This window comes from Ovis canadensis, chromosome 3 (genome assembly GCF_042477335.2).
Source record: "Ovis canadensis isolate MfBH-ARS-UI-01 breed Bighorn chromosome 3, ARS-UI_OviCan_v2, whole genome shotgun sequence".
Taxonomy (NCBI): Eukaryota; Metazoa; Chordata; class Mammalia; order Artiodactyla; family Bovidae; genus Ovis; species Ovis canadensis.
The window spans coordinates 204,931,039-204,951,785 of record NC_091247.1 but is presented as its reverse complement, the minus strand read 5'-3'; positions in this window follow the sequence as shown (position 1 = coordinate 204,951,785).

Sequence of the window (20,747 nt, the reverse complement as noted above, 5' to 3'; positions counted from 1 at the left end):
CACCTTTGGACTTTGAAGAAATCTTTGAGCTCGAAAGCCAACTAATTTTCACCAACAGGAGAATAAATAAATAGCTTGTATTACATTCACATATGACCTCTGAAGCGTAGGTAAACTGAATGAACCAGGGCTACACTTATTAACAAAGGAAAATCTCAGAAATATACAGATGCATGAGAAAACATTCAAAACCATACATCCAGGATGACAGCATGCCTCTAAGGGTTAAAAACTAAAAAATTAGTAATTCCTGTGGATACACACATAGGAATGGGGATGATAAAGAGTGAATTCACAACAGAGGTTATCTCTAGCTAGAGACTGAAGAGAATGGAATTAGGTAGACATTGATATGGGGGGCTACACCTCTATCTGCTGTATTACATTACTCCCTTTCTTTACCGTCGGAATAGAACTTTCACCTGAGTTTAAAAGGGCACATGGTTGTCTAGCTAGAGATTATGTTTTCCAGTCTTGTAGCAGTTGTATAGTCATGTGACTAAATTCTTACCAAGGTAGTGTGACTAGAATTGATGTGTGTTATTTTGTCACTTCCTTAAAGCAAACTGCTTGTTTTTTCCTCTTCTCCTTTTCGGCATGCTGGAATATGGTGCAACTTGCTGCTGCTGCTGCTGCTAAGTCGCTTCAGTTGTATCTGGCTAATCCGGTCTAAACTGGAGGACATGTATGTTACTCTGGGGGCAGATGTCATGGGCTTTGGGCCAAGGGCCTCATGTGATGTATATAATAGTAATTCATAACTTTCACTCCTATGTTTTACTGTGCAAATACCTAGTGGTTCATCCATGGCCTTATTGATGGACACTAAGATCATTTCTTTTGGGGGGCTGTAAAAGAGTCGGGCATGACTGAGCAACTGAATTGAACTGAACTAAACTGAAAGAATATTATTATACAATTTTTCTTACCTTACAGGTTACAGTTTCTCTATGGTATTTTCTGTCTTAGTCTGTTTGGGCCACAATAATGACAACATCAAAAGTACAATAAACAGACTGGGTTGTAAATAAACATTTATTTCTCACTGTTCTGAGGCCCAAGATCAAGGCAGCAACAGATGAGTAATGAAGTGGCGTATGAAGACCCACTCCTAGATGGCCATGTTTTCTCTATGTTCTTAAATGGCAGACGGGATAAGGAAAAGAAGAATGCCAAGGCTGTATATTGTCACCCTGCTTATTTAACTTATATGAAGAGTACATAATGCAAAATGCTGGGCTGGATGAAGCACAAGCTGGAATCAAGATTGTTGGGAGAAATATCAATAACCTCAGATGTGCAGATGACAGCACCTTTATGGCAGAAAGCGAAGAACGAAAGAGCCTCTTGATGAAAGTGAAAGAAGAGAGTGAAAAAGCTGGTTTAAAACTCAACATTCAGAAAACTAAGATCATAGCATCTAGTCCCATCACTTCAAGGCAAATAGATGGGGAAACAATGGAAACAGTGAGAGATTTTATTTTGGGGGACTCCAAAATCACTGTAGATGGTGACTGCAGCCATGAAATTAAAAGACACTTGCTCCTTGGAAGAAAAGCTATGACAAACCTAGACAGCATATTAAAAAGCAGAGACATTACTTTACCAACAAAGGTCCATCTAGTCAAAGCTATGGTTTTTCCAGTAGTCATGTATGGATGTGAGAGTTGGACTATAAAGAAAGCTGAGTACCTAAGAATTGATGCTTTTGAACTGTGGTGTTGGAGAAGACTCTCAAGAGTCCCTTGGACTGCAAGGAGATCCAACCAGTCCATCCTAAAGGAAATCAGTCCTGAATATTCATTGGAAGGACTAATGCTGAAGTTGAAACTCCAATACTTTAGCCACCTGATGCAAAGAACTGACTCATTTGAAAAGACCCTGATGCTGGGAAAGATTGAAGGTAAGAGGAGAAGGGGGCAACAGAGGATGAGAAGGTTGGATGGCATCACGGACTCGATGGACATGAGTTTGAGCAAGTTTTGGGAGTTGGTGATGGACAGGGAAGCATGGTGTGCTACAGTCCATGGGGTCACAAAGAGTCGGACATGACTGAGCTACTGAATTGAACTGAACTGAATCCCAGAGGGCTCCACCCTCATGACCGATCAGCTCTCAAAGACCCCCAACTCCTAATCTTAGAGACTGGGCTTTCATCACATACATTTTGGGAGGGGGGACAAAAAACATTCAGTCCACTGCATAGGAATGAAAATGGTGAATCAGAGGATATCTCTATGTTCTATTTTCCTTAGTACAATCTGGATAAACTTCTTTCCAAATGGCTGTAACAAGTTAAACCTGCAATATGTTAGAGTTTCACCTTCTTTTGACTGAATTTTAATTAAAAAATAAAAATATCATTGTTCTAATTTTTGCAATATTATTTAATCATTTCTTACTGTGACTTTAATTTGTATTTTCTTGATTACCAATAAGAACAGGCTTCTTCTCATATGCTTAGGGCTATTTGTGTTGCCTTGGCTGAAAAATTCCCATTTACATTTTTGCTCATTTCTCTGTTGTGCTATCTTTTTCTTACTGATTCTACATACAAATCCTTTGTTAAGAATATAGCAAAAGTCTCCCACTTTGTGGTCTTTCAATGAATAGAAGTTTTTAGTTTCAATGTAGTGATGTACCTATCTCTAACTGTATGGTGTGCCAGTTTTATTCTAGTTTAAGAAATTCTCTGCTTTCAGACTGTAAAGATATTATATACATTATTCCATAATATCTATAGTTTTCACTTTTCATATTTAAAAATTCTACAACTAGTAACTGATTTCTGGATATGATCTAGGTTAAAAAGCAAACATTCAATTTTCTTGTAGATAACCAATTTTTCTAGACCCATTGATTAAATAATTATTACTCAGCTTCAGTTCAGTTCAGTCGCTCAGTCGTGTCTGACTCTTTGCGACCCCATGAATCATAGCACGCCAGGCCTCCCTGTCCATCACCAACTCCCGGAGTCTTCTCAAACTCATGTCCACCAAGTCAGTGATGCCATCTCGCCATCTCATCCTCTGTCATCCCCTTCTCCTCCTGCCCCCAATCCCTCCTAGCATCAGGGTCTTTTCCAATGAGTCAGCTCTTTGCATGAGGTGGCCAAAGTATTGGAGTTTCAGGTTAAACATCAGTCCTTCCAATGAACACCCAGGACTGATCTCCTTTAGGATGGACTGGTTGGATCTCCTTGCAGTCCAAGGGACTCTCAAAAGTGTTCTCCAACACCACAGCTCAAAAGCATCAATTCTCTAGCGCTCCGCTTTCTTCACAGTCCAACTCTCGCATCTATACATGACCACTGGAAAAACCATAGCCTCGACTAGACGGACCTTTGTTCACAAAGTAATGTCTCTGCTTTTCAATATGTTATCTAGGTTGGTCATAATTTTCCTTCCAAGGAGTAAGCGTCTTTTAATTTCCTTGCTGCAGTCACCATCTGCAGTGATTTTGGAGCCCCCAAAAATAAAGTCTGACACTGTTTCCACTCTTTCCCCATCCATTTCCCATGAAGTGATGGGACCAGATGCCATGATCTTAGTTTTCTGAATGTTGAGCTTTAAGCCAACTTTTTCACTCTCCTCTTTCACTTTCATCAAGAGGCTTTTTAGTTCCTCTTCACTTTCTGCCAAAAGGGTGATGTCATCTGCATATCTGAGGTTATTAATATTTCTTCCAGCAATCTTGATTCCAGCTTGTACTTCCTCCAGCCCAGCATTTCTCATGATGTACTCTGCATAGAAGTTAAATAAGCAGGGTGACAATATACAGCCTTGAGGTTCTCCTTTTCGTATTTGGAACCAGTCTGTTGTTCCATGTCCAGTCCTAACTGTTGCTTCCTGACCTGTATTACTCAGCTTACTGACCTCAAATTTCTGCTCAGTATTATTTCTGTGGGACTATTTTAGGGCTGTTTGCTCTTTTTTATTATATTGCTTACCTAGTCCAATTCACATGCCACATTGTCTTATTAGAACTTTAATAAAAATGTTGGACAAGTATTGCACTCCTCCTTTCTCTTTTTATCCAAGATTATCTTGGGGAGTCCTATATTTTTGGTTGATAGATCTTAACTTCAGAAAAATGTCATGTTTTTCCATTGTGTTTGTGCATTCTCTTGTTTTTACCAATTAATCTAGGAGAGAATTTTGGCTTTAGTTCTTTATTTGTTTTTCAGTTGACTTAAACAATTTTTTTATGTAAGTTTCCCATAAGCTTAACTTTTAAGCTTTCTTGTTTTCTGTCTAGAGTTGCCCTTCTGGTTCAAAATTAAACAAGGAAAGGAAAGACATCCTCTGTAAAGAATTGTTTAAAAAAGAAACGAAAGAGTTTTTGTTGTGGCTCAAAGGAAAAATGCATACATTCAGAAAAAAAAAACCTTAGATGGAAACAATGAAAGTGAAAGTCATAAAGGATAAGCATGAGAACAAACCTTGTACCTGAACTTGAAGAATGAAGTGGGGGAAGTGGAGGCCAGGCTCGCTACCAGCTGGCCCAGGCTGGCTTAGGATGGCTCAGCTGCTTTCTGGAGCATTTCCTGAGGGAGACAGCAGAGGATCCAGAGGTAAACATTGAGGGTGGGAAAGAATGAGTTCATTATGTAAATAATAGTTTCGAGCCAGATGTTCAGAACTAGTATACCTTCCTTGCCTCAGGCGGTTGTACAATGCATTTTGAGAGAGTTTTCATATCCTCAGGGGCCTTGCTATCAAATTCCAAAATTACTCCCTCTCCTCATACACCTTCCTTCACAACTGCTGAAAAAAAGAAACTACTAGAAAGGTCTCACGTTGAGGAAATTTTGGTAAAGTGTGTTTTATGCAAACAGGAAAGGAGGAAGAACTAAACAATTGAGATAATTACTGTCCTGAATGATGGCTTGTGTAGAAAAGAGATTCTGCTCTTCAGTGTTTATACTGAAGTACATAGAGTGAAAAAAAAAAAAATTTCATGGAGCTAATTAAAAAAAAAAAACAAAACGAAAGAAGCAGGCTTTTAGCTGCTCAGATCCTGTGAAAATCAAAAGGACAGATGTGACTTAAACTTGCTTTACTGAAGCAAAGTTTCACAACCTGACATTTCAACTGAGCTATGGGATACCGAAATAATCCCACGGGTATATAAAATCAGATACTATATCTGCATGTAAGTATTCTTCTCGGGGATTTGGAGTTCCCAACTGACAACCTGGCAAAACCACATTACTTACACTTGCTCAAATAGTCCCTAATCAGCCCTTCTGACCCTCTTGTATACTACTAAATGGCCCATTATAGAATGTTAAAATGGAATTCTTTCCATTAAAAATGATTTCCTTGCTAGTGAACATGATCTAGGTTTAATGGACAATGCTGGTTACCACCAGGTTGCCCTAAAGCACAGTGGATGCCTTCCAGAGCAATGGGATGGGAATGGGCATTAGGCTGTCTGGTTCAGTCAGTGAGCTGACAGAGCAGAAGCCTTCCTGCAGTGGTCCAAATATTGCTTATGTGCTTAGCTTGTTCTGAGTATATGACTTTTTGATCTAAAGAGCTGAAAACTCTAATGAGAGATTGTGTAACGAGCCTTGAAAATGATCAGTCTAAAGAGACTTTTAGATCACCTCTTCAGGTCAGTTTCTGAGTTTTATTTAGTTAGTGGGACAAACAGGCTGATGTGGTAGGAACTTCTTCTGAGATTCTGGCATGCTCCATCCTCAGTTCCCTGGACATTTATACAGTGCCTCACATGGTAGGTGTCCAATGACTGTTAGATCAATGCTGTACAATGCTTCTGAGAGGGCTATAATTAAAATTTTTGAAATGTGCACTTAAGAAATCAATAAACACATATTTATTAATTATCTATATGTGCCCAGTATTGTGTCTGGCCAGCTCTAAGGAAAATTTAAAAGATGCATTAGAAATAGAGACACAGACATAGAGAACAAATGTTGGGATGCCAAGGGGGAAGGAGAAGTGGGCAGGATGAATTGAGAGATTGAGATTTACATATAAACATGCTATTGATACTATGTATAAAATAGGCAATTAACAGAGAATTTACTGTATAAGGAAACTCTACTTAGTGCTCTATGGTGACCTAAATGGGAAGGAAATCCAAAAAAGAGGGGATATGTGTATGTGTGTATGCTAAGCTGCTTCAGTCGTGTCCATCTCTTTGTAATCCCATGGACTACAGCCCACCAGGCTCCTCTGTCCATAGAATATTCCAGGCAAGAATACTGGAGTGGGTTGCCATATAAATAGCTAATTCACTTTACTGTACAGCAGAACTAATACAACATTGTAAAGTAACTATATACCAATAAAAGTTAATAAAAATAAAAGATGCATTAAAAGTTATTCTAGGAGACAGATCATAAGGGAGACATTAAATAATGTCTCTGAAATTCTCATACTTACTCCCATCCACACCAAGAGAAAGTATCCTTTCTTGCTCAGCTGGTTTTGGAGAGGAATATTGGGTAAGCTGAGAGTGGCTGAGTTACTTTACTTAAGAAGAGGGACAGGAATGTGCCGTGGAATTTGTTCTGGTCTCTAGGATGTATCCAAGAGGATTCCAAGCCTTGTGAAAATTGCTCTGCTGTCTAGAGGGTGGAATGTGACCCTGCAACTTCAGAAGCACAATCATTTAATAATTTTTACAAAAGCATCCTGTCTACCCACAACAGAATTTCCTGGTGGCTCAGTCAGTAAAGAATCCGCCTGCAGTGGAGGAGAATTGGGATCTATCCCTGGGTCAGGAAAATGCCCTGGAGAAGGAAGTGGCAATCCACTCCAGTATTCTTGCCTGGAGAATTCCATGGACAGACAAGCCTGGTAGGCTATAGTCCATGAGGTCGCAAGGGTCGGACATAAGTTAGTGACTAAACCACCACTACCTACCCACAATAGAGACATCAATAGGTTCTAGGAATGAAATACATCGCTTTATAATCTAGAGCATGTTCAGTTTTTGGAAATTGTGTTTTGATGGTCTCTTTAATACCTTTCTTGTGTGGAGCTCCTTCTCCCAAATTTTAGCTTCTCTTTGGGCAAACTCCAGGAGATGGTTAGGGACAGGGAAGCCTGACTTACTGCAGTCCATGGGGTCCCAAAGAGTCGGATACAACTGAGTGACTGAACAATAACAACAACCAGTGAAGAGAGGTGGATGCACGCTGCGAGCTGTTTCTTGTCCTTCTAGACTGAATCACCGGGAATACCTGCAGGTCCTGCGTTTGTCTGTGTGGTGTCCTCAGAGCTCCAGCCATACAGATGGGCTCAAGAGGCAGCTTTTTTTTTTTTTTTTTTTTTACATGAAGCAATAGAATTACAAAATACTAAATTTTTTTTCAAAATTTAATGTTTTCTGTAAAATCTGTTGGCAAAACCCCTTCTCCCTTCCCATCTAAATTCTTTGATTTTTACTTTTTTTTTTTCTTTTGGAATTTTTTCCCCTTCATATCCAGAAACAGCACAGATACATTCTGATATTGAGTAAAATAGCACATTAGAATAGGTGGTACTATCCCTCGTTTTCCTGTTAGTTTTAAAAGAGGGTTTGAAGATAGTAAACTACTTCAGTTCATTTTGGCTGTGACTATGACCAACCTAGACAGCATATTAAAAAACAGAGACATTACTTTACCAACAAAGGTCCATCTAGTCAAGGCTATAGTTTTTCCGGTGGTCATGTATGGATGTCAGAGTTGGACTATAAAGAAAGCTGAGTGCCGAAGAATTGATGCTTTTGAACTGTGGTGTTGGAGAAGACTCTTGAGAGTCCCTTGGACTGCAAGGAGATCCAACCAGTCCATTCTAAAGGAGATCAGTCTTGGGTGTTCATTGGAGGGACTGATGTTGAAGCTGAAACTCCAATACTTTGTTTACCTGATGCGAATTGCTGACTCATTTCAAAAGACCCTGATGCTGGGAAAGATTGAGGGCAGGAGGAGAAGGGGATGACAGAGGATAAGATAGTTGAATGGCATCACTGACTCGATGGACATGGGTTTGGCTGGACTCCAGGGATTGGTGATGGACAGGGAGGCCTGGTGTGCTGTGGTTCATGGGGTCTCAAAAAGTTGGACACGACTCAGTGACTGAACTGAACCGAACATGACAACACACATTTGACAGGGAATAACGTCATGCCCAGTGTCATGGGTATTAGTGTGCCCCTCCCTCTTCAGTGTTGGCTCCAAACCTGCTTTGCTTTTTATGTTTGGGGGGCAGGGGTCATCCCATCAGTAGCAATCATCAATCCACCAATGGGATGTGTGTGTGTGTGTGTGTGTGTTAGTTGCTCAGTCATGTCCAAGTCTTTGCGACCCTGTGGACTATAGCCCACCAGACTCCTCTGTCCATGGGATTCTCCAGGCAACTGGAGCGGGTTGCCATTTCCTTGTATCTTCCTGACCCAGGGATTGAACCTGGGTCTTCCATATTGCAGGTAGAGTCTTTACCATCTTAGCCACTAGGAAAGCCCCCCAGTGGGATCTACTTGGTGGTAAATGGGTTAGCAGTTTAAATGCTAAGGGTCACAGGCCTGACCACACCACAGCACGGCCACTCAGGTTCCTGCAGAGATGGCCTCAGTTTCCACTTTTGTCCCAAATGTTTACTTCTTGCCTGACTGAAGAGGAGGGTCTCAAGACCTTGGATTAGAAGCCATTGAGCTCTCACTCTGCCTCACCATGTAAAAAGATGATGGAAGTGGTGGGACTTTCCTGGTGGTCCAGTGGTTATGATCCCATGCTTCTACTGTAGGGGGCACAGGTTCAATCCCTGGTCAAGAAGCTAAGATCCCACATGCTGAAGGGCAAAACAATAAAAGAAGGAAAGAAAGAAGAAGAAGTGGGGGTTAGGGGGCCAATGGGCTCTTAATGTCATTGGGAGATTCTTGGCTCTCACAGATCCAAGCTTAATGTTTTTCTGACATCCTAGTGAGAGCATACTCTGTGCAAAGTGGCTATCAGAGTTAATACTGTGAGGAGACAAAGTAATGAGAAAAGTTTTACCAGAGATAATGAAATATTGCATAATGTCTGCATTTTGCCATTGATTTGAGTGCATCCTTAGAAAACTGAATGTAACAAAAACCCAGGACATTTTTGGAAGTGGTATACTCTCTAGCAATTTTGTGTGAATTTTTCTACAAGCACTGTTTTATGAGTTATATAAAATGATATAAACATAGGGAAAAATAAGAGGGAAAACTGTAGGAAAAGTTTCTAAACACAGGGTAGGAGGCTGAGAAAAATGGCCTGAGAATGGAGTGAGAAAATCCAGAATGACTGAGTCTTGTATGAGAGGGTTGAGGGTGGGGTAGAAAAGAGAGAAGTGGCTTTAAGAGATGGATCTTGAATCCCCCAAAGAAGTTTTTCAGAAACTCCTGCTCTGTAATATGTAAAGTAACAAATCTTGTTTTTCAAGCAAACTTTCAGGAAAATTATCTCTCATCAAAGTTTTGGAGTCAAATTTGTTGATATTTGCAAACAAGGCTTAGACTGGTCTTTAGATCTAGAACTGGTTGCATTCATATTTCAAGAATGTTGAAATAAACATGCCACTAGATATCTAAGTTCTCATTTATATAGAGTAAGTCTAATGCTTGTTTTTGACACCAAAGTAGGACATATGGTTTGAAAAATAAACTGACTTATTTAGTTGATTGATAATTAAAATTTCTGAAATGTTTCAGAATTTTGGGCACAAATGTGTGACCAAAATTGCACTTGATAAACCCTAAGGAAAATTGAAAAAAAAATGCATTAAATATGACTCTCTGAAATGATATCATAGGGATTAAATTATTCCAGAAAATTATATCAACTGTCTTGGTTTGGGGATATCCCAGAAATCCCAGACTATAGGCTCGGAAACTCTTGGCATGCTATTCAGAATGTTAAGTTGTAGGTCATGGAAATTTTTAATATAGCAACCACTTTCCCCCTAAGTTGAAATGGTAGGAATTTTATTTATGGAATTATATTTCTGCAGCAGCTGGTGGGTGCCAGGTGCCTGGCTAGGCCCTAGGCACATGCATAAAGCGTTACCATCGCCCTTCAGAAGAGCGTGGTCAAATGGGAAAGAAAGAGACATGAAACATATACGAGAGTAGAATGGAATAAGCATCGTTGTAGCGGCAACTGCAAGTTTAGACAGATGGACCCTAGCTTCCTGCTGAGCTGGGCTTTGCTAATCAGATGGAGAGGCAAGAATCCTTACGGCTGGACAGGGACAGAAGGTGGGGCCAAAGGATTTGGTGAGGATAGTGACTAAATAAGAATGTACAGGAGACAGAAAAAGGATGCAGGAAAGGAGATATTTGTTGAATGGCATGAAGCCTGGTGGAGGTTTGAGGACTTAGCTGGTACCCACCATTGTGAGAGCTTTGTAGCTCTTCTTCCTATTTTCAACTTGAGCTCAAATTATCAAGGGAATCTTCTATAAGGTAGCGCACCTTTCTGCTTTCCTCTTAAAGATCTCTCGATGTTTGAGAAAATAGACTCCTCATTCTGGCTTTCAGAATTTTCTACAGTTTGGCCCCTACATACAATTTTGACTTCTAAAAACAGCATTTTAACATATTTCAGCCACATAACTCTCCGTACTCCACAAACACACTCAGCTCAATCAAGCTTGACTCCTTTGTTGTTTTAGTATCTTTTCTAAAAACATTGTTCATTGCTAAAAGCCCTTTTCAAATACTGCTCCTCTGTGACTTTGCCTGGTCCTCCTTCACTCTTATCTACAGTAGGATTTTTTTTCCCTCATCTGAATACACATTGACATTTATTTCTATGGGGTCTTCTGTCTTAGAATTATTTATGTATGTGTGTGTGTGCTAAGGCTCTTCAGTCATGTCTGACTCTGTGCAACCCTGTGAACTTTAGCCCACCAGGCTCCTCTGTCCATGGAATTTTCACAGGCAAGAATACCAAGTGGGAAATTCTGTTGCCATTTCCTCCTTCAGGAGATTTTCCTGACCCAGGGATCAAACCTGCATCCCTTATGTCTCCTGAATCAGCAGTCAGGTTACTTAACACTAGCACCACAGGGGAAGCCGCATTGATGTATTCAATCTCTTTGCTTGTAAGAGATTTAAGAAATTCTTATTGTATTCAACTTCAGGTCTTTTCCTCTCACTCCTCTTACATCAACTAGCATAAAGTAAGGTCATAAATAATGATTACAAAGAACAAAATTGAGTGGTTCAAGGAGTTGATAGTGAGAGACTTGAAAACGCAAGGTGGATGTGAAGTGTGGAGAGATGTTGAGTTGTGATCCTCTGCAGGACTGTTGGAAGAATCTCTCTCTTTCTTATTCTCACGTGCGTGCGCATGTTTGTGTGTGTGTGTGTGTGTGCACATGCATATGTGCACGCACACCCATCTGAGGGTCTTCTAAATATTCAAATCAAGATCAGAAATTCTCTGCTAAAAGCATTAGTAGCTGCGACTATGCAAAAACCATTATAACCTCCTTATTTACTGTGTGATGAGATTGACAGCCTCATTTAAACATTGTGAATAATGCAAAATGCCTTTGTTGGGGATTCCAATGTACAATTTTTCCAACAGTTTCGATGAATGAATACAAAGTATTTTCAATGCCAAGGATTTCTGAGAAGGAATTTGACTCAAGGTTTTTGTCCCCTACTTGCATAATACAAATGTTGCAAAAATACTTTTTTTTTGAAAAAAAAAAAAAAATAAATAAATTATTTAGGAATCCAGAAGACTACCTGTGGATACCGGTAGGAAATTTGGATTCAGTGCTTGTATAATGAAAAAAAAGCATGGAAAATGTAGAATGTTATCTGTTTTATGCATAGTATCAGTAGTGTGCATATGTCAATCCCAATCTCCCAGTTCATCCTGCTCCCCATTTCCCCCCTTGGTGTTCATATGTTTGCTCTCTACATCTTGGTCCCTATTTCTGCTTTGTAAAAGATTGGTGTAGATGATCTTATTTTTCTCCCCTCACTATCTAAAGAAAAACTCCTTATAATTAAAGAATGTATTACTCTGTACTCTTTGTGTATCTCGGGCTTCCCAGGCAGTGCTAGTGATAAAGAATCCACCTGCCAGTGCAGGAGATGCAAGAGACATGGATTCCATCCCTGGGTCAGGAAGATCTCTTCAAGCAGGAAATGGCACCACACCCAGTATTCTTGCCTGGGAAATCCCATGGACAGAGAAGCCTGGCGGGCTACAGTCCATGAGGTCACAGTCGGACATGACGGAGCGATTGAGCAAACACACACACTTCATGTATCTCCTTGCTCTATCGTTTCGCTGGCTATCCTACTCTAAAATGGAAAACTGTTTGGGTGCAGAAGCTCTTTTCTAATAAGTAGACAAAATTCCTTTTGTTTTGATCCCTTCTCTTTCTCTGCTATTCCATCTAGCAGCATTTGCAGTTGATCTTCATTTAATTTAGTACTGTTTTAGTACTCATTTCTGTACTGTTATTCTTGTTTTTTCTTATTTTTAAAACTTTTTATTTTATTTTGGAGTATAGCCAATTAACAATGTTGTGAGTTTCAGGCGGACAGCCATACATATATAAATATCCATTCTCCCCTAAACTCAGCTTCCATCCAGGCCACCATATATCACTGAACAGAGTTCCCTGTGCTATACAGTAAGACCTTGTTGGTTATCCATTTTAAACATAGCAATGTGTACATGTCCATCTCAAACTCCCTAAGTATCCTTTCTGCCCCCTGCCCCAACCATAAATTCATTCTCCGAGAGTCTGCTTTTGTTTTGTAAATAAGTTCATTTGTATCTTTTTATTAGATTCTGCATATACGGGATATCATACAATATTTCTCTTTCTCTGCCTGACTTAGCTCACTCAATATGACAACATCTAGGTCCACCCATGTTGCTGCATATGGCATTATTAAACTTATTCTTATTTTTCTAATAAAAAGAAAGAAGCCCTGAAAATGTATGAAACTTTCCTGGGATTTTGTTACAGGTTGAATTGTGTCCCCTCAAATTGATATTCTGCAGTCTTCACTTACAACACCTCAGAATGTGACTCTCTTTGGAAATAGGATTATTTCAGAAGTAGTTAAGATGACATCATACTTAGCAGTCAAGGTTAAGGGTGGGCCCTTAACCTGGCATCATTGGTTTCTTTGTAAAAGGGAAATTTAAAGACAGGCACACACAAGGGAGAATTCCATGGGGAGACGGCGGAGAGCAAGGTGATGCCTCTACATACCAAGGAATTTCCAGGATTGTCAGCAAACCACCAGAAATGTGTCCTTTATCTACATTACAGCTGCATTTTCTGAATAGATGTCACTTATATGAGTCTTAAGATTCAGGTTAAGTTACCGGGAAACACAGAAGAGGAAATGATCATTTCTGTCTGGGTGTCCTAGAAGGCTTTTTGTTATAATTACTTATTTATTCATTATTATTTTTGACTGTGCCGGATCTTGTTCCTGCATCTGAGATGCAGGGGCTACTCTCTAGTTGTGGTGCAAGGACTTCTCATTGTGGTGGCTTCTCTTGTTGCAGAGCCCCGGCTCTAAAGCACAGGCTCTGCATGGTGCTTAGTTGCCACAAGGCATATGGGATCCTTCCAGAGCAGGGACCAAACTCATGTCCCCTGCATTGGCAGGCAGCTTCTGAACAGCTGGACCACCAGGGAAATCCAGTTGCAGACTTTTTGTGGCTTGTTGCTGTTGGTGATACATATCGTAACCAACTCATATTTGCTTTGCTTTGCTTCATCTCTTGCTTCACATTCTTAGGGCTATTCTGCCTTGTCCTCCCCACACCAAAATGAAACACCAGCAAGCATAGTTTTTCTTAATCTCTGGGAGAGGCTGAGACAACTCTATGAGGAGTGATACCAGAAAGCAGAATCTCAGATTGGAATTTTGAAGTTGAATTTCCCACTGGTCTGAGGGTAAAAGGAATCTTAGCATCCAGTAGCATCACACTGATGGACACTCCTGTGGTTAATTGGAAAAAGGATGCATCTGCAAGGTGAGGTATTGGGAAAAGAAGTGGCTGTTACACTTGAGCATTGATAATTATAAGCACTGCAGTATAGGACAGTTACCTTTGATAGGCGTGGGGCACCTCCTTGCCAAGTTAAACCCCACTAATTTTAAAGCTTCAAGCAGCTTTACAGGAGTTTGTCACCTCATATAGCTACATGACACACTGTGCTGTAAATCAGGACTCAGTTCATTTCAGTTCAGTCGCTCAGTCACGTCCAACTCTTTGCGACCCCATGAATCACAGGACGCCAGGCTTCCCTGTACATCACCAACTCCCAGAGTTCACTCAGACTCAGTGGTGCCATCCAGCCATGTCATCCCCTGTCATCCCCCTCCTGCCCTTAATCCCTCCCAGCATCAGAGTCTTTTCCAATGAGTCAACTCTTTGCATGAGGTGGCCAAAGTACTAGAGTTTCAGCTTTGGCATCATTCCTTCCAAAGATCACCCAGGGCTGATCTTCTTCAGAATGAACTGGTTGGATCTCCTTGCAATCCAAGGGACTCTCAAGAGTCTTCTCCAACACCACAGTTCAAAAGCATTAACTCTTTGGCGCTCAGCTTTCTTCACAGTCCAACTCTCACATCCACATATGACCACTGGAAAAACCACAGCCTTGACTAGACAGACCTTTGTTGGCAAAGTAATGTCTCTGTTTTCAATATGCTATCTAGGTTGGTCATAACTTTCCTTCCAAGGAGTAAGTGTCTCTTAATTTCCTGGCTGCAGTCACCATCTGCAGTGATTTTGGAGCCCAAAACAATAAAGTCTGACACTGTTTCCCCAACTATTTCCCATGAAGTGATGGGACTGGATGCCATGATCTTAGTTTTCTGGATGTTGAGCTTTAAGCCAACTTTTTCACTCTCCTCTTTCACCTTCATCAAGAGGCTTTTTAGTTCCTCTTCACTTTCTGCCGTAAAAGTGGTGTCATCTTGCAGGGTGCAGCATGCTTGGGGCTGGTGCATGGGGATGACCCAGAGAGATGTTGTGGGGAGGGAGGTGGGAGGGGGGTTCATGTTTGGGAACGCATGTAAGAATTAAAGATTAAAAAATTTTTTTTTTAAAAAAAGAGTGGTGTCATCTGCATATCTGAGGTGATTGATATTTCTCCCAGCAATCTTGTTTCCAGCTTGTGCTTCTTCCAGCCCAGCATTTCTCATAATGTACTCTGCATATAAGTTAAATAAGCAGGGTGACAATATGCAGCCTTGACATACTCCTTTTCCTATTTGAAACCAGTCTGTTGTTCCATGTCCAGTTCTAACTGTTGCTTCCTGATCTGCATACAGGTTTCTTAAGAGGCAGGTCAGGTGGTCTGGTATTCCCATCTCTTTCAGAATTTTCCACAGTTTATTGTGATTCACACAGTCCAAAGGCTTTGGCATAGTCAATAAAGCAAAAATAGCTGTTTTTCTGGAACTCTCTTGCTTTTTCAATGACCCAGTGGATGTTGGCAATTTGATCTCTGGTTCCTCTGCCTTTTCTAAAACCAGCTTGAACATCAGGAAGTTCACAGTTCATGTATTGCTGAAGCCTGGCTTGGAGAATTTTGAGCATTACTTTACTAACGTGTGAGATGAGTGCAATTGTGCAGTAGTTTGAGCCTTCTTTGGCATTGCCTTTCTTTGGGATTGGAATGAAAACTGACCTTTTCCACTGCTGAGTTGTCCAAATTTGCTGGCATATTGTGTGCAGCACTTTCACAGCATCATCTTTCAAGATTTGAAATAGCTCAACTGGAATGCCATACCTCCACTAGCTTTGTTCGTAGTGATGCTTTCTAAGGCCCGCTTGACTTCATATTCCAGGATTTCTGGCTCTAGGTGAGTGATCATACTATCATGATTATCTTGGTCATGAAAATCTTTTATGTACAGTTCTTCTGTGTATTCTTGCCACCTCTTCTTAATATCTTCTGCTTCTGTTAGATCCATATGATTTCTGTCCTTTATCGAGCCCATCTTTGCATGCAATGTTCCCTTGTTATCTCTAATTTTCTTGAAGAGATCTCTAGTCTTTCCCATTTTGTTCTTTTCCTCTATTTCTTTGCACTGATCGCTGAGGAAGGCTTTCTTATCTCTTCTTGCTATTCTTTGGAACTCTGCATTCAGATGCTTATATCTTTCTTTTTCTCCTTTGCTTTTTGCTTCTCTTCTTTTCACAACTATTTGTAAGGCCTCCCCAGGCAGTCATTTTGCTTTTTATAGGGGACTGGAATGCAAAAGTAGGAAGTCAAGAAACACCTGGAGTAACAGGCATATTTGGCCTTGGAGTATGAAATGAAGCAGGGCAAAGTCTAATGGTCATAGCAAACACCCTCTTCCAATAACACAAGAGAAGACTCTACACATGGACATCACCAGATGGTCAGCACCGAAATCAGACTGATGATATTCTTTGCAGCCAAAGATGGAGAAGCTGTATACAGTCAGCAAAAACAAGACCAGGAGCTGACTGTGGCTCAGATCATGGACTCCTTATTGCCAAATTCAGACTTAAACTGAAGAAAGTAGGAAAAACCACTAGACCATTCAGGTATGACCTAAATCACACCCCTTATGACTATACAGTGGAAGTGAGAAATAGATTTAAGGGACTAGATCTGATAGATAGAGTGCCTGATGAACTACGGACGGAGGAGACTGGAATCAAGACCATCCCCATGGAAAAGAAATGCAAAAAAGCCAAATGGCTCTCTGGGGAGGCCTTACAAATAGCTGTGAAAAGAAGAGAAGCGAAAAGCAAAGGAAAAATCAGGACTAGGATCTTATTATAAATCAGTGCTGCAAAGAAGACTAAAAGAAGAGTCTTATCAAGGGTCCTACGTCAAAGTTAGAGGTCTGATAGGGAAAGAGTGGACCCCTGAGATATTTAAGTAGACAAGTTTGAGAACACTAAGGCCAACAGTCCTTCTACATGCTTCTGGGTGGCTAAAGAAACTCCTTCTTCCTTCTTTAGAGGAGAATAGACTCCATTTGTCCAAAGACCATTCAATGACCTCAGCTGAGAAGCTGCCACCTGAGATGATGCTTGTTCTTCTCAAGATGCGTGATTACTACCCCTTCAGTGCTGGTAGACCAAATACCCAGAAAGAGTCTCAACACAGCCTTGGTGAGGAAGTAAAAGTCCTATTTCTGAAAGATAAAGAGGACAAGACAAAGAAATTCTAGAAATTGCTAGTATTCTGTATCAGGGATTAGGATAATACAGATAACTGGATCTTGACACACTGACTTGGAGATAATGTAATAGATATCTGAATATGGAAATATTCACTGACATGGTGGACACTTAACAATGACTCAGGGGACTTCCCTCGTGGTCCAGTGGTTAAGAATCTGCCTTGCAATGCAGAGGACATGGGTTCAATCCCTGGTTGGGGAAGTAAGATCCTACAAGCCGCAGGGCAAGGAAGCCCATGTACTATGAGGAGCAACAAAAGAGCCCATGTACTACAATAAGACCCTACACAGCCAAATAAGTAATTTTTTTCTTTAAAAAAAGCAAACAAAACAGAACAAAAGCAACAACTTAGGAGTCAATGCCTGAGGTTGGTTCTGGGGTTTTGTCATGATGACTCCTAGAAGCTTGGACACGATAATGGACAGTAGTAAATGAAGTGGAGAGGCCAGAATCTTCTTGGCACTTTGAGGAAATTGAGGGAAGGCTCAGAGAGATGAATTGTTAGATGGTTCTATAAGGTAAGACCCACCGTTTGACTTTGGTCCCTGGGAGCGACTGGGCAGAAGAGTAACAGTGATGATATTCCCTTCACTAAGGTAATATGGAAGTCATTAGAGAGGACACCAAAATCTTGGAGAAACTTACTGGTAGATGTTTTCTGCATGCTGGGGATTGGCAGTAAAATATGCCATGAAACTAGACTCCCTGTTATTAGTAAGGATGTTGAGATTATAGAATGTCAGGAGCCAGGTAACAGTGCTTAACTATCATAGATAAAATTGATTTAATTACAGAATAAGAAGTAAAAGTAGCAAATCAGTTGTGACAATCAAAGTCTGTTTACCTGTAGGAATCTGTGGTAAAAGTCAATAGGTCATGGTAATCCTGAGAATAAGATATAGGAACACCTAAGGGTTTCTCAATTTATGTAATTAAGAAATAAGAATAAAATGGGGTTGGCAAGTAGAAATTAGTTGCTATAATGGAAAATTGAAGCTTGCATGCAGTTTCCAAATCTAAGTCATTTTTACAGACATAGATCACATTGGTTGAAGGGCAGACTGAATTCCTTTGAGGAAAGACCACCCCACAATACTACCAAGAGTTTGTCTGGTAAATACTTCTCTGAACCTTCAGAAAAGATCACATGCCCATTTACTGGAGAACAGTGCAAAGGGAATACATAATGTTTTCAAGGATCTTAGGTTTGTGATCTTAGATTTGTTATCTGTGGTCTTAGATTTAGTTGCTGTCGCTCAGTATTGTCCAACTCTTTGCGACTCCATGGACTGTAGCCTATCAGGCTCCTCCGTCCATGGGATTTTCCAGGCAAGAGTGCTGGAGTGGATTGCCATTTCCTTCTGCAGGGGATCTTCCTGACCCAGGAATCGAACCCGGGTCTCCCAATTGCAGGCAGGCGCTTTACCGTCTAAGCCACCAGGGAAGCCCATTTAGTTGCTCAGTTGTGTCCAACTCTTTGTGACCGCATGGATTGTAGCCCACCAGCCTCCTTTGTCCACAGGTTTTTCCAGGCAAGAATACTGGTATGGGTTGCTACTTTCTTCTACAGGGGACCTTCCTGACCCAGGGATAAAACTCACGTCTCTTATATTGGTAGGTGGATTCTTTACGCCTGAGCCACCAGGAAAGCCGGATCTGACATTAAATTGTATTATAATCCCTTAGTTTTAACGGGGTTTATGGAAGGCAGGTGAGAACTGAATTGCTGGCTTCATAGTGGGATTTGTGGGTCTATTGATCCTATCTGTGTCTATTTCCCCGCCCTCTAAGGTTAATTGATACTATATTCTTAGCTGCTGGCAGAACCCTCTCATTGGTTCTCTGATCTGTGGAGTAAGGTCCATTATGATAGGAAGGGCCAAGTAAGTCCCTATAATCAAAAGCAATATTATGTCCCAGAAGGGATTGCAGAGTTAGTGCTTTTATTCAAGAGTTGAAGAGTACAGGGACAGTGGGGATTATGTCTTATTCCCCACCTTCTCAATTCTCCTGTCCAGTTTCTGCAATAACCTGGCAAATTACGATGGGATCACCAGGAACTGGGAGCCCCAGTAGCAGAGGCTATACGTGTAGGTTCTTGACTGTGACAGATCAGCATTGCCTTGGTATGGGACATGCAGCTCTGGATTTGATGAATGCTTTTGGACCTCCATTGATATATACCCTTCATCGTTTTGCACAAATCCCCTCCTTTCTGTCATAACACAGGGATCTGGATTATCTTGATGGTCTTCAAGCTGTCATGTAACTCATCTGTGTTGATGACGTCATATTAACTACACCTGATGAGCAAGAGGAGGCCAGTGGCCCAAATGCTTTCAAAAAACATGCTATGTGACAAAGGGAGAAAGGTAAACCCCAGGGGCCTGGTACATCAGTGAAGTGTTTACGGACCTACTGGTTTGGAGCACGTTGGGAAAACTATTAATAAAGGATTTGTATCTCTTATCACTAAGAAGCATGCGCCTTGTACTTTGCATCTTTTATCGCTAAGAGGCCCAGGACTTGATGGGTCTTTTTGGATTTAGAAGGCAGAATATATAACTTATTTATCAAGGTACTCTGGAAATCTGCCAGTTTATATCTGGGCACAGTGCCAGCGTGGCATGTCCAAGGTGCAGGCTGCAGTTAAGCCACCCTGCCATTTAGAGCATCTGACCCACTGTTTTCAGCTAGGGGTAACTATCATGATGAATGAGGATTTCCCAGGGGGTGGGTTGCAGTGCAGTCCTTTAGGGTTCTGAAATGAGGCCGCTCTCTTTCTTTTAAAAACATTTATTATTTATTTACAGCTGTACTGGGTCTTCATTGCTGCACATGGGCTTTTTCTAGTTGTGACAAGCAGGGGCCACTCTTCTTTGGAGTGCCTGGGCTTCTCACTGGGGAGCACAAGCTCTAGGTGCACAGGCTCAGTTGTTTTTGCACACAGGCGTTGTTGTTCCACTGCATGTAGGATCTTTCTGGACCAGGGATCAAACCTGTATCCCCTTCATTGGCAGGCAGATTCTTAACCACTGGACTACGACTCTTTCTTTTTAAAGAATAACTCCCTGCATGTTTCAGAGCCCTCATGGAGCCTGAGTAGTTGATCATGGAACAGCAAATGAGAATAGGATGTGAGCCGCCTCACATGAATTGAGTGTTTTTGGATCTCATGCAGCATCATATTAAATGCACACAGCAGCGAATCCTTGTAGGATAGAGGTGGCTCAATCGTGACCGGGCCTGAGCACGGGCACTGTTGAGTGCACATTCACCAGCAGCAGTGACTTAACACTTAGCTCTCATCTGCCACTATTTTTTGGATAGAAAAGCCAGCTATCCAAAAAGTAGATAGAAGAGCCAGTTACGTGGTGACAATGCCATTGAAGTTCTTCCATCTTAGAGGAAGTACTAATTCATTCTTACCAGAACTAATAATAGAAGCAGATGGATTTGTCAATACATGACCATTTGGGGACTTCTCTGGTCAATGCAGAGAGTGTAGGCCCAATCCCTGGATGGGAAACTGGTG